Genomic DNA, 14741 nt, shown 5'->3' on the forward strand with positions numbered 1-14741 from the left:
GGGCATGACAAGGCCACCATCGTGTCCCATGCACGGCTCACCAGTGTGCAAACTGCCCCTGGAGAAACCAAACCCCAGCCCAAGCCAGTGGGCAAACTGGGCTTGATATACCAGAGCACTCTTCACACAGTCTTCCAGGAATGGATCTGCTGGAGCATGAAATGTATCTGAGTGGTAGATATCATGAGAGAGAATGGAAAAGTGGGGCAGCCCAGGGTCCATCAACAGAGGAACAGTTAAACAAACCATGGTGCATTTATGCAGTGTGGTTTACTTGTTAGTAAAAGGGGATTACAGATTCCATGCAACCACATGTATGAATGTCAAAAACACACTGAGTGAAAGCTGGGCTGAGAGAGAACATATTGTATTGTTCCATTTACATGAAACTCTAGAACATCCAAAACTGACCTGTAGGGGTGAGGTGGGGTGGTGGGCGTGGGGATGGACTGGAAAGTGCAGTAGGGAACTTCCTGGGTGATGCAATGCTCTTTATCTTGATAGAAGTTTGGGTTACACGAGTGTATGGGTTTGCCAGTTAAGATTAGTACACTTCATCACAGACACAGAAAACAAATTTATAGTTACCCAGGGGAAAACGGGGACCAGGAGGAGGGATAAATTAGAAGTTTGGGATTTGCATATACACACTACTATATATAAAATAGATAAACAACAAGGACCTACTACATAGCACAAGGAATATACTCAATATCTTGTAATAACCTTGTAATAATAGAAAAGAATCTGAAAAAGAATATGTATACACACATATATGTATAACTGAATCTCTTTTCTGTATACCTGAAACTAACACAACATTGTAAATTAAGTATAATTCAATTTTTAAAAAATGGTTAAAAGAAAGATTAGTGCATTTCACAGTACATAAGCTTCATCTTAAAAAAATAAATATTGAAGCTCTAGTTACTAATACTATGTGTGCTGAAAAGTTTAGGGTGAAGGATGCTGGCATCTGCAACTTACATCGCATTACATCACAAAATATGATGGCTGGATAAAGGGTGGATAGATGAATACAAATGTAATAGGGCAAGTAAAGTAAAATCTTAGTGGTAGAATTTAGGTGGTGGGTACATGGTTATCCTCTGTATAATTCTCTTAACTTTTATTTATGTCTGAAACTTTTTATAACAAAATGTTAGAGAAAACATGTGGGCCTTGTCATGCCCTCAGTCCTCAGGGATGCTGGGCTGGGATGGGGTACCTAAAGGCTGGAGTCTCCAGGCAGGCACCTCAGGATCTGGAGTAGCCCCATCCACTGTGCAAATACCATTTTTATGAGTGCCCTGATGTGAAAAACCTTGGGCAGCCCTGACTTAGGCTTAAAATGAGGGAGACATCCATCCCCCATGGAAAAAGAAACCGAGATGTTATGGAATCACACTTGAGATTTCAGCAAACTGTAAACAGATGTGTGCACACTCACTGTACATTTAAAGGAAAGCCTCCAGGTGAAATAGGAATAATCCTAAAACCGTGTTGTAGTAATTCAGAAGGAAAGTGTGAAAGAGCCCTAGCAACTTTCATGTGGAAAATGGGAACAGCAGCAAGAGCGCACGTCTGAGTGTGGCTGAAACTAAAACTGTCAGCAAGCTCCAAAGGACTTTTACAGAAGCAGAGCCTGCCCTTTCGGTCCCCTTTCGGCACCTCTTTCGGTCCTTATAGAAATGGCCCGCATTCCGGCTTCAGAGTCTGGAGACTGAGGGCCGCCCCTCAATTCTTCCAATAACCAAGAGTGTGACTGTGGCAAGTGCTTTAGGGAAACGAGTACAAATTCCTATAAAAATGCACACACTGCCTATTTCCAAAATGGAATTTAGAGACAACTTCAGACAAAATAATCATTTTTTTTCAGCATAATAATGGGATCTTCTTGATGTCCTTTGTTGTCAGAGCATACCAGTTACTGAGATCATCAGAGAACGTGGCATTTCACAGCTGCCAATGTCCAGACAAATCACCTCATCCAACACTTTTATTTCACAGATGTGAAAACCAGGGTCCAGAGAGCGTTCCCTCTGAAAACTGCAGAGCTACTTTGAGCTCATGAGTCCAAATCCAAGTGTACTTGAAGATTTCCCAGGGTGGGCAGGGCCGTGTTTAGAGGTGGCTGTAGGCTCAGGAAGTCTGTAGGCAGTCTGTCTGCTGGTGATCGGGGGTTGCTCAGCCTGAGGGGTCCCAGCACCTGTGCCCACAGACTGCTGGGCGGGGCCAGGTGCTGGTGCTAATTTGGTGCCTGGGGGTACGGGACTTGACTGTATTGTGAGTCTGCACCTCCTACCCACGTCCTTGTGGTTCCTTCCTTGTGTCTTGCTGTAGAAGATCTTTTCTGGTAAGTTCTGGTCTTTTTCATCGTTTCATGGTTGTTCTGCAGATAATTGTGATTTTGGTGTGCCCATGAGAGGAGGTGAGCTCAAGTTGTTTCCACTCCGCCATCTTGGCCGGTCTCTCCTGAATTACATTTTAAATAATTTGGGAGGTGGCTGAGAATCTTTCCTGGTTCCTGGAGTTGAGGTTGGAGGTTGCTGTGGGCTGCTTCCTTTCTTCCTTATCCTTGGGTTGCAGAAGTAGTAGAAACTGGTGGCATGCCTATTTCCCAGGCACTGGGACCCTCTCCCTCATCTCAAGCATAAAGGTCCCATAGCCCTTTCGTCTTCAAATTTCCTTCAGTGCCTGGATAGGTGTTTGGAACCATGGTGAAGGAAAGGGTCAGGTAGGGCATTAGCCTCCTGCTCCCATCCCCACGTGACAGTGAGGCTCTGTAAGCTGCTGCCAATGCCTGTGGCAACAAGACCCTGGCTGAGGGGGGGAGGGGGGGAGAAACAGCATTTGCACCTAGTGAATGAATGGTACGGGAGTTGGGGCAGGTGATGTGACACTGCTCCCAGGGAGGAAGTAACCTCTAACATCTTCAGCTGGCTGGTGGCTCCTTTTGGAGAAGGCAAGGTAGGAGGACCAGAGCTGAGCTTCACTGGAGAAAGGGTAGAGTGCCCTCCAGTGCTCTGCTCCATCAGCCAGCCTCAGGCACCTGCTGCTGCCTTTTGGGGAGCCAGCTCTGTCTCCCAGCTGTGATGTGCCACCAGCCCCATCCAGGAGGAGCTTGAAATGCCTACAGGGTAGGTTTGATCACCCCCATTTTAGAGGTGAAGTAACAGATACCCAAATGATGAAGAGACTGGCACAAGTTGCACCGCTGGTAGTAAGTGGAAGAGCTAAGGCTCCAATCAGGCTTTTGGCCCCAACTCCAGTGCTCTCAGGTCTGTAACTCAGCATAGTGGTTTGGAAAGGTCTTCCACTTTAGTATTTGTAGGGCCTTGGACAAGACACTTGAGGTTCTAGTAGAGATGATATGAAGTCATATATGTGGAAGTGTTTACCACAGTGCTAGCAATAACAGGAGCTCAATAAATGGTCTAGGCATGGCAGAGTGGGAGTCGGGGAGGTAAAAACAAGAATAACACTGGGTCTTGGCCCTGAGGAAGTTCATTGTTATGAGCAGTTAGGCTCATGACCTGGTTTTGAACCATGGCTCACTGTAAAGCTGTGCCACTTTGGGAAAGTTACTTATTCTCTACATGCCTCAGTTTCCTCATCTGTAAAATGGGTAAAATTGCAGTAAATACTTCCAAAGGTTATTGTGGAGATTAAATGAATGAATGCATGTGAATGCTTTGGCCATGCCTGATCACAGAAGGCTTGTGATACATGGTAGTTTTAAGTACTATTATATAAATACGTAAAAATGTAAATAAAAGATTTAGGGAACAGACAACAAAAACAATGGAAGGAATGGCACAAGAGAAAAATAGGAACTCTTCAAGTATGTTCTAAGGAAAAAATTCGCTGCTATGTTTGGAAACACCTGCAGGTACAACTCATGACCAGATGGCAAATGATCTCGTTCTTAGTTGATCACAAAACAGAGTCCAGAGGATGATGCCAAATCTTTCTTTAAAAAAAAGTGCCATCTACTTATGCTATGGTTCACTCTAGGCGTCTTCTGCAAGGTCAAGTCCTCTGAACTTTCCATGTTCTAACTGGAGAAAGTCTTTGGTATAGAGCATTGTATTCTTTTCCTTTTGCTACTGTAGCAAACTAGTGTAAAGTTAGTGGCTTTAAGCAAAACAAAATTACTATTTTATAGTTCTGGAAATCAGAAGTCTAAAATCAAGGCTGCATTTCTTCTGGAGGCTTCAGAGGAGAATCTGTTTCCTTGAATTTACCAGCTTCTAAAACCTGCCTCCATTCTTTGACTCATGGTCCCTCCCTTCATCTTCAAAGCCAGCCATATGTAGCATCTTTCCTCTCTGACCTCCCACCGGCCTCTTATAAAGATCCTGGTGATTATACAGGGCCCACCAGGATAATCCAGGATAATCTCCACATCTCAATGTCCTTAACTTAATCACACCTGCCATATAAGGTAACATATTCACAGTTTTGTGGATTAATGTGTAGACATCTTTTGGATGCCATTATTCAAGCCTATCACAAGCATCTCCAAGCCAAACAAATCTTTCCTTTGCTAAAATGGGCGACCTTGTTTAGAATAACTTGCAGTATCTATTATGCAAATTATTCACCCCACCACGTGTAAGGAGAGGAAAAAATGCCAATGGTGAGGGGAAGTAAGAACCCTGTCCTACTACTCATCCATATAATAATTGCTGTGGGAATTCTGGTGAGATCAGTAAGGGCAGTCTTTTTTTTGTTTTTTAATTATAAGAATGAATTTTACTATTCATTTTTATCTTGCACATCAAAATTCATTGGGCATTGCAATCACTGCACACACATGGGAGAAGCAATGAATGCCAGACATTCCCTTTGTTCATGTGCCAAGCTCATCGGACATCAATCACAAGACCTAAATTCAAAGATGGGAGTTTCAGGACTTCCCTAGTGGTCCAGTGGTTAAGATTCCGCTGGTAGCTTCCACTGCCATGTGGCATGGCCAAAAAAACAAAAAAAAACAAAAAAAAAATTGATGTTTCAAGGATGCAAAGGTAGACCTTTCTGGTAGGGGTTACCAGAATTGCTCCTCCTCATGGATGCTGACTAAAACACTTAACATGCTGAAACCCGGGATTGAACCAGGGACCTTTAGATCTTCAGTCTAATGCTCTCCCAACTGAGCTATTTCAGCTCCTTAGGGGTGAGCTTCCCTGACACTCATTTTTCAAAATGGAGATTGTTTTCAATCAATTTTTTAGAACATTTCAGTCTTTGAAAGTGTTGCTGTCTCGTTGTCCAATATATTTATCCACCCAAAAAGTTTGGAATGTCTTCCACGTATGATGTTTGCATCCAGTTCCTGGTGGTGTGGGATGGTAGCAGGAGATACCAAAGAGAAATGATAGGGATTCATTGGAAAGCCTCTCTGCTCCTCTGACACAGCTCAGAAAACTACGGAAAAAATTTTTTTAAATTTCTTAGAGTCCCTTATTTTTTCTCTTCTTTTCATTCATTCTTGAATAATCTTCAAAGATTCTGAGAAATGGATTAATTTTTGTTAATGTGGAATCAGTTTTCTGTTTCCAGGTGATAATTTCCAGTGAACTGGTTTCTTTGTTTTATACGCTTCCATCTACTCTGTCATAGTCTTTTGGTCCAGGTGAGAAGGTCTTGGAGAGGACTGACCCGGCTGAGAAGAAACTAAGAGCAGGAATGGTAACAATTTGGGTTTAGAATTTACTAGTCTTGAGCATAGCAATCCACCAAAAAAAGTCTAATTTAAAAATTGTAGAAATAGTGGAGTTAACTGAATAAATTTTCTGACAAAAGGAAATAGCTTTACCAAAGAATACAGAAAATGGGTATATTTCCTAACATACCAAAAAAAGAAGCAACTGTCACTTGGGGGTGTAGCTCAGTGGTAGAGCCCATGCTTTGCATGTATGAGGCCCTGGGTTCAATCCCCGGCACCTCCATGAGGATTTTATCATTTTTCTCGTCTCCAAGATATTTTATGCCCATACCTTCCTTCAGTCCTGCGGAATATGCTCTCCTACTTTTCCACTTTTCACTACTTTTTCCCCCCTTGCTTACATGGAAAGTAAACATGATTGGTGCAACAGCAGAAGGAAGAAACAAGAGAAGAAGAAGGAAAAAAAAAAAGGCTTATTCCACATCCACGAATGTCACCAATTTAACCAGCTTTTTCACCGAGACTACCATTTTACGATACTACTTAAGAGAAGGAAGATCCAAAGTAAGACAGGGAAAAAAAGAAAAAGAAAGAAACCTGTGTGCACTTTCTTTAGCCAGAATAACTAATCCTAAAGACACTAGCCATGGGAAAAATTAGGGTGCTGTTAGCAAGATTCCAACCGCCTCTGGAAAAACACTTTGGAATACAAACTGAATGCCTTAGACACATTCATGAACCTTTATTACATACCTGGAAGAGAATACGTGAATTAGAACAAGGGCTTCTGTTTCTCTGGCAAGAACCTGGAAAAAGACAAAATAAGGAAAGCTCCACCACCAACCTGCTTTAATTTTGGAGACAAAGTGTTGTTCATCCCCTGCCATAGAAAACACTTGGCTTTCAGATAAATTCAAGTAATGGAGAGGTCTTGGCTCCTAAATAGTCAACCATCTCTTTGTTTCCTTCCCATCCCTTCCACTGAATTCTCAAAAAGTTGAGAAGCAGATGCTCAGCAGCAAGTGGGTGCCGTGGAGGCAGGAGACGTTCCCTTTCAATAAACCAGACCCCGTGGGCAGTATTTCTGCTCAAAGTTTGTCCTTTGGGGACTGGTGGAATTGATGCTGTTTCCTTTTACAGATGGCTTAAGGGAGCTGCAATTTCTGAAGAGATAATCACTTTACCTGGAAGCTGATGGCAGAAAATGAGACTTTTATTGGTCTTCTTCTAAGGAAATTTTAGGACCATAACAATCACCAGTATAAATCAAAAAAGAATGAGATCAGCCTAGGAGCAATCTCATTTCTTTGTTTTTTCACAAATACTAATAATAAACTCCTTATCTACTAGTCTTTTTTTTTTGGCTGTGCCACATGGCACCTTAGTTCCCTGGCCAGGGATCGAAGCCATCCCCCTGAAGTGGAAGCACAGAGTCTTAACCACTGGACCACCAGGGAAGTCCCAGTATCTACACATCTTAATGCATAACAACTCTCACCCTAGCTATTCTTCAGAGGCCTTCTACTTCTAGCTGCATAAATGTCCAAACTTGAGATTCAGAGATATCAACAGAATTCCAGATTCAGTTTACAGTGTGTGTAGGCAGACATCCTCAAGAGGCTATCTTGTAGGCATTTAAAATATGTCATATCCAAACCCAAACTCAACATTTCCCCTTTATTGAAGGTCAGTCTTTTTTATTGGAACTAAAAATTTTTAAATATCTTGAGAAAGGAACAGGTCCAAAATAAATTTTATTTACCCACCAGAACACTTTTATAGTGCATGATATATGCCACGCACTGCTCTAAGCACTTCATACATAGTCATGCAATCTGCTAACAACCTCATGAAGTACATTCTATTATCATGGCCCTCATTCTATAGACCAGGAAACTGAGACAGGACCAAGGTGAAGGGATGAGCCCAAAGGTCACACAGCTAGAAGTGGTGGCTCCTAGTGAAGTGGTATCAGATGATCGTGGACAGCAGAACCCCTGGTTCCAGTGACCTTGGGCACTCACCACCCAGGGCTTTATGTATCCTCAAACCCACAATTCTCAGAATGTCCCATCAGAGAGGCTTTTTGTATAGATGGCACAGCACGAACATGGGGAGAAGTAGTTTTCAGCTACTGGAATATCTTTTTCTCACCTCTGAAAAGAATAAGGGCCCCAGGAGAGAAAGGAGGAGGTACTTTTAGAATCCAAGAGCTGGGACAGATCTTATTGATTAACCTGATTATCAAGGTTACCCAAATTTCTAACCCCGGGGCAAAGCAAAGTAGCTGAGCTAGTGGGGGGGGTCCAAGTGTTTTGCTTGGATCTTCTGCCTCAAGCAAGAAAATATCTTTCAAGACTCAAATTCTATACGGGGTGGGCGGGGGGGAGGGGGGGGCCGGCATGGGGGTGGTGGTGGTGGGATGAACTGGGAGATTGGGATTGACATGTATACACTAATATGTATAAAATAGATAACAAATAAGCACCTGCTGTATAAAAAATAAAATAAAATTCAAAAATTCAAAAAAAAGAAAAAAAAAGACTCAAATTCTAGCTTAAAAATTCATGAAATATTTTAAAAAAATTTTCCTATCCTTTTTTTAAAATTGAAGTATAGTTGATTTACAGTGTTGTGTTAGTTTCAGATGTACAGCAAAGTGATTCAGTTATATATATATTCAGTTACATATATATATGCTTTTTCAGATTCTTTTCTCTTATAGGTTATTACAAAATATTGAGTACTGTTCCCTGTGCTATACAGTAGGTCCTTGTCAGTTATCTATTTTATATATAGTGGTGTGTATATGTTAATCCCAAACTCCTAATTTATTCCTCCCCCATTCTAAACCTTCAACGTTTCTCTATTAATGAACTGTTTTTCGAAAAATAATTCTTTAAATAAAACTATCAGAACATTGAGGAAAAACCTTTTTTTCTTTCGTTCCCCCCTCTCCCCAGCCTTTCCCTAATTTAAATAACATTTGTAGTATTTTTTTATCTTTATTTTGGTCTTCCCAGCACATGAAGTGTTTTGAATCTGAGGGGAGCCCTCCCATCGTAGAGCCTCCCCCTCGCCCGACAGAGGCTGAGTTCGCAGGTAGAGTACTCGCTTGCCCAGACTCCCTCCAGCCAGGGCTCCAGCCAGACTGGTGATCTAGGCTGTGCCAACCTGATACACCCGACAGCACTTGCACTCGGGAACCGAAGGGAAGCAGTGGCCCCCGACAACATATGTTGGCATCGGAACAGCAGTGAGGCATCACTTGGGGGTCTGCCCTCTGGGCTTGAAACCTGGTCCTCCAGACATCTCAACATTTCTGCGAGCCCACAGGTATCCAATGAGTATATTCTTTAGCCAGAGTCTCCTATCACTTGTAACTAAACCCTTGGTAATATTTGTATTTGCAACTACTTATCAAACACCATGTGCCAGAAACTGGTCTAAGAGTTTCTCATGTACAGACTCACTTCATCCTCACAGTAACCCCATGACACGGGTACTATGATTATGCCCCTTTTACTGGTGAGGAGACTGAGGCATAGTAAAGAAAGGAATTTGAGGCTAAGTAATTTGCCCCAAATTATTATTTTTTAAAATATTTATGTATATATGTATGTATGTATTTATCTGGCTGCACCGGGTCTTAGTTGCGGCATGCGGGGTTTTTGTTGCAGCATGTGGGATCTAGTTCCTCGACCAGAGATCAAAGCCAGACCCCCCGCATTGGGAGCGTGGAGTCTTAACAACTGGACCACCAGGGAAGTCCCTTTTAAAAAAAAAAAAAAAATTATTTATTTGGCATTTGCTCCAAAGTATAAGCAATGAAGTAGCAAGGCTAGGATTTGAACCAGGCTGTCTGGATCTAAATCTGAGCTCTTAATCACCACACATACTGCTTCTCTACAGGTTTTAAATTTTATTTATTTATTTATTTTACTGATTACATAATAACTGCTCATCATAGAACCATTCAAACACTATAAAGAGTAGAAAAAAGAAAATAAAGCAACAGTACTGCTTATAGTAAACCATTGTCTATAGCTGTACTAGCTACTTAAGTTTAATTAAAATTAAATAAATTAAAGATTTGGTTCCTCGGTCACACTAACCACATTTCATGCGCTCAGTAGCCACATGCGTCTCCTGGCTACTGGTTTGGATAGCACAGCATGAATAGAACACGTTTCCATCATCATAGAAAGTTCTGATGGGCAGCCCTGGGTAATTTGGCCTTTTTTTCATAGTTCTCGGGGACAGTGAACAAATACATGTAATTTTATATAAATGGAGTATTTTGCATGCTGTTTTTATTGTGGGACTCTTTAGTTATTCTCTCTTATCTACGGCTTATTTTTTCTTGCTTTGACCCCTCCCCTCTCTTGTCGGGATAAGCCAGATGGGTAGGAGCCCTTCCAGGCCTTCCCCTGGGCTCTTACCCTCATGGAAAATTTCATATCACACGTAGAAGGGCTTGTAGTTGGTAAACACTTACTTTTTTCCATTAATAAAACATTGTTGAAATACTTCTGAGTCAGCCAAAACAGATCTAACTTATTCTTGTTAGTGGCCTTGTGGAATTCCACGGTTCAGATATAACGATATTTTGAGGTACCTCAACCTCTTTCCCAGGAGTAGGATTAGATTGAAAGGCATGTTTATGTTTAATTTTCATAGATATTACCAGATTCTAGCTCAAAGGTGAGACTGATCCCCATTTTCTCCTGCAATGAGTGAGTATATTCTGCCTTCTCCCTTCCCCTTCTATCTCACTGCCCCCAGACACTCCACATCTTGGTCTAGCATTAGGTGCTGTCACACCTCTAGATTTTTCCAGAATTATGATTGAAAAATGGTGTCTCTCTCCAGTGGCAAACTGACTCCGGTGATAGCAGGTGCTCAAGGTACAAGCAATAAAAGATTGCAAACAACGTCAGTTTGCTTTTATCCATCACCACATGTAGGCCATTCTAACAATGTCAGTGATAATGTACTCCCTCCCTCAAAAATCTTCTGTTGCTGTTGGTGGGAATGTAAATTGATATAGTCACTATGGAGAACAGTATGGAGGTTCCTCAAAAAACTAAAAATAGAACTACCATACGACCCAGCAATCCCACTCCTGGGCATATACCTGGAGAAAACTCTAATTCAAAAATATATATGCACCCCTATGTTCATAGCAGCACTATTTACAATAGCCAACACCTGGAAGCAACCTGAATGTCTATCAACAGATGAATGGATAATGATGTGGTACATATATACAATGGAATACTACTCAACCATAAAAAAGAATGAAATAACGCCATTTGCAGCAGCATGAATGGAACTAGAGATTATCATACTAAGTGAAGTAAGTCAGAAGGAGAAAGACAAATACCATATGATATCACTTATTTGTGGAATGTAAAATATGACACAAATGACCATATCTATGAAACAGAAACAGAAACAGACTCACAGACATAGAGAACAGACTTGTGGTTGCCAAAGGGGAGGGGGTGAGGGAGGGTGGATTGGGAGCTTGGGATTAGCAGATGCAAACTATTATATATGGAATGGATAAATAACAAGGTCCTACTATATAGTACAGGAAACTATATTCAATATACTGTGATAAACCATAATGGAAAAGAATATGAAAAAGAATATATATATGTATAACTGAGTCATTTTGCTGTACAGCAGAAATTAATACAACATTGTAAATCAACTATACTTCAGTAAAATAAATTTTAAAAAAATCTTTTGTTGGCCTACATTCTAAGCTATTGCTGTGGGTACTGTTGAGTTTTAATAATATGTGTAAGCTTCGAGTCCCAGCTATACAACTGGCCTCAAATGCACACAAACTCAGCCACACATATTTGTTTAAAAGTGAATTATAATGTTTTTCAATAATTCTAGCTGACTTCAGGTGTGGCTTGTGTCTCCAGTCCCTATGGTTCCACACACTCGTGTTTACACTGGAGATTCATAATAAACCAGGAGAGTTGGATGTAATTTTTCTGTTTGGAGATTGAAATACACAACAACTTTTTCAAATAGAATCAGCCTTGAATCACGTATTCTGAAGCGCCAAGCTTTAACATTGTTCCTTGAAGGTCAGTGCACAGAAACTGTGGAGAAAGCCAGGAATAATACAACAACTGCTAAAAAGTAAGGAAATAGGCAATTCCATGGAAAACAGAGTCAAATTTTGAAGAAGAACTCCAGGAAACATGACAAAAGGTGCTGGTCTTCTATTGCCAGAATAAATCAAAAGGACAGTCTTTGAACACCTGGATAGTTTTCACCAGGAACAGGACACTCATTCTAAAGCAATGGATCAAATAATTTCAATGTTCACTATTTAGTCATTTCCTCTAAATTCAGTGTAAGAGGAAAATCTTTAGGGATTTTACTAAATGTAATAGAAATTTATGATGAATCTTCTGGTGAAAACATTTCAGTAGAAATGTTTGAGCTACAGAGACATATGAAGACCACTGAGAACAATCCCCAAGAAACAAAGATGTGGAAAATGCTGCATTTCTGACATTCATTATAAATTGAGGTTTTTATGAATCGGTCAAATTTATCTTTATGTTTAAGACTTTTTTTTTGAGAACTAGGTGCCTCTCTTTTTATTTATTTATTTATTTGGTTGCACTGGGTCTCTTAGTTGCAGCAGGCAGGCTCCTTAGTTGCAGGAGGTGGGCTCCTTAGTTGTGGCATAGAAACTCTTAGTTGCGGCATGCATGTGGGATCTACTTCTGTGAGCAGGGATCGAACCCGGGCCCCCTGCATTGGGAGCGTGGAGTCTTACCCACTGCGCCACCAGGGAAGTCCCTATTTAAGACTTTTCTTAATGATTTGAATAACTTACTTCGAGTGAAAGAAAACTTTCAGAATTAAAATTAATAAAAACTGTCTTCCATGAACTGTTAGTGAGGAGATAGGTAGGCAAATCTGGCTATTCTATGTAACATGAATATGCAAATTTGGACCAAATTATTGACATTTGCAAAAGTTAAGGCTCAAACACAAGAACTATAATGCTATTTCATCACTGAGATGGCATAGGTAGGTTTTTCTTTTTCAAAAATTACATTTATATAATTTTGAAATGTTAATCATCTTTTATCCTTTGTAATGTAATACTTATTTAAAGATTTATTTACTGACATAATTATGCACATGCAATTCAATAATAGAAATATTTGCAATTCAATAATAGAAATATTTACTGTCTTCATTTCCCTTCTGATCATTGTTATCATTAGTTTCATTTCGTAGTTATTACTGAAAATCCTTTTGCAGTAGAGAGGAGGGTAGGATGTTATAAAATGATTCAAAAGATACAAAATATTTTCAAACAGCTAGAATCAGCCTTGAATAATATCCTGATACACTGAGCTTTATAGTTGTTCCTTGAAGGTTGGTGCACAGGAATTGTGAAGCCATAGGGCACTTGTTGGCGTGATTAGCGCAAGAATGACCACAGACATCAAGCAGGAGAGGCACGACCACCAGAGGAGCCATAACTGATTGAATGAGCCATTTGCAGCTTCACTGCACCACCTCGGGTCCTTGGATCCTCATGGCTTATCTTTGAAATAAGCCCCTTTCTTTCACATGCATTTCCCTGACTGCAGAGAAGCTGAGCAGTTTTTCATGTTTATTGGACATCTGACAGCCTTCTTCTATAAATTCCACATCTGTATCCTCTCTGGGATGGTGATACTCAAGCTGTTTGGGTCTGGGACCCCTTTGAGAATATGATGAAGCTTATTATGCATCCTTTTCTGAGAAAAATACACATGTGTTAACTTGTGCAGACCTTCACACCCAACTTCAGGGCGCTCAGAAACCTCCTCTTCCTCATTTTACAGATATAGAAACTCAGGCCCAAGACCTCAGACTAATTTGCAGCAAGTTCCATGCCCTGTGAGGCTTTCTCATCTGCAGAATGGGAACACTCCCACTTAACCTCACAGGATTAATGTAAGAATCGAATGAGTTAATGTCTAAACATACTAGTCAAGAAATTCCAAAATTACTGCAAGGGTTGACCTTATTTTTCTTTTTTCCCCCCTCAGAGTCCCCCTCTCCGCCCAGTATAAATTAGTTGCAATGTTTAAAAATTGAGCATTCTCACACTAATAACCTGCAGCCCATGCTCCATCTCAGAAAACTGGAAGCTCCAGCAATACTGTCCAGTGCTAGGGAGGGGCTGGACTGGAGAAGCAGCATGCATTTGTTAACAAGGCAACAGCACGGGCTGCAGGTTATCCTCTGAAAGCGGGGCGGCCTCACTCACTCACTTTACCTGCCAGGCCAGGTGGGCCCTTGGGCTGGGGAGTCCTGGTCAGGTCTCAGTCAAATTAGTCACACAAAGGTGATAAAGCTTGATACTGATTGAGGTGATGCTATCTTTGTCTGGGAGATTTGCATTCTAATGGGATTTAGGGGGAAGATTGTCCTTATCCTATCACTCCTTGACCACGAAAAATCCCAGTAATTATGTGAGAACTTTTTTGCACCCTTGGCCAGGGACTAATGGTAGAATTGTGTTGCTTTTGCCTCCAAACTATTTCGTATTCAGTCTGTTTCTCTCCATCACCACTTTTGAGATGGTGAAGGCTGGATCAAGAGTTCAGTTTTGAAAAAAAAAGAGTTCAGTTTTGGAGATACTTATTGGAGTTGAAGGTATAAATTTGAGAGTCATTAGCTAGTAGGTGGTGCTTCAAATCATGAGATTAGATGAGACCACACTAGGGAAAGGATGGTTTAGAGTCATATAGAACTGAACTTGAATCTTGTTTTCACTGCTTAGGAACTTGGGCCAATTATTCAGCCAGTTCATGCCTCAGTGTCCTCATCTGTAAAATGGGGTAATAATAATACCCATCACATAGAGTTCTCAGGAAGAATTAATGTGATAATGCAGGTAAAGGATGTGGACTATAAATAATAAAATGGAGTCACTTATGTCAAAGGGATCTACCCTGGAGCCAGGAAGGCAGTGGGGAGGGGGAACTTAACACACCTCCACCCAGATATAATATAGACTTTTGATCCA

The 14741-nt window shown here is 40.9% G+C and overlaps 2 non-coding genes across 2 annotated transcripts; one reads left to right on the plus strand and one right to left on the minus strand.

The window, feature by feature from the left end:
* Positions 1 to 5097: 5097 nt before the first annotated feature.
* TRNAF-GAA (transfer RNA phenylalanine (anticodon GAA)) lies at positions 5098 to 5170 on the minus strand. The gene has a single exon. It is a non-coding gene; the product is annotated as a tRNA-Phe (tRNA).
* A 712-nt stretch (positions 5171 to 5882) lies between these two features.
* TRNAA-UGC (transfer RNA alanine (anticodon UGC)) lies at positions 5883 to 5954 on the plus strand. Its single transcript has one exon. It is a non-coding gene; the product is annotated as a tRNA-Ala (tRNA).
* The last annotated feature ends 8787 nt before the right edge of the window (positions 5955 to 14741 follow it).

The sequence above is a fragment of the Balaenoptera acutorostrata genome, chromosome 4 (assembly GCF_949987535.1).
Source record: "Balaenoptera acutorostrata chromosome 4, mBalAcu1.1, whole genome shotgun sequence".
NCBI classification, from domain to species: Eukaryota; Metazoa; Chordata; class Mammalia; order Artiodactyla; family Balaenopteridae; genus Balaenoptera; species Balaenoptera acutorostrata.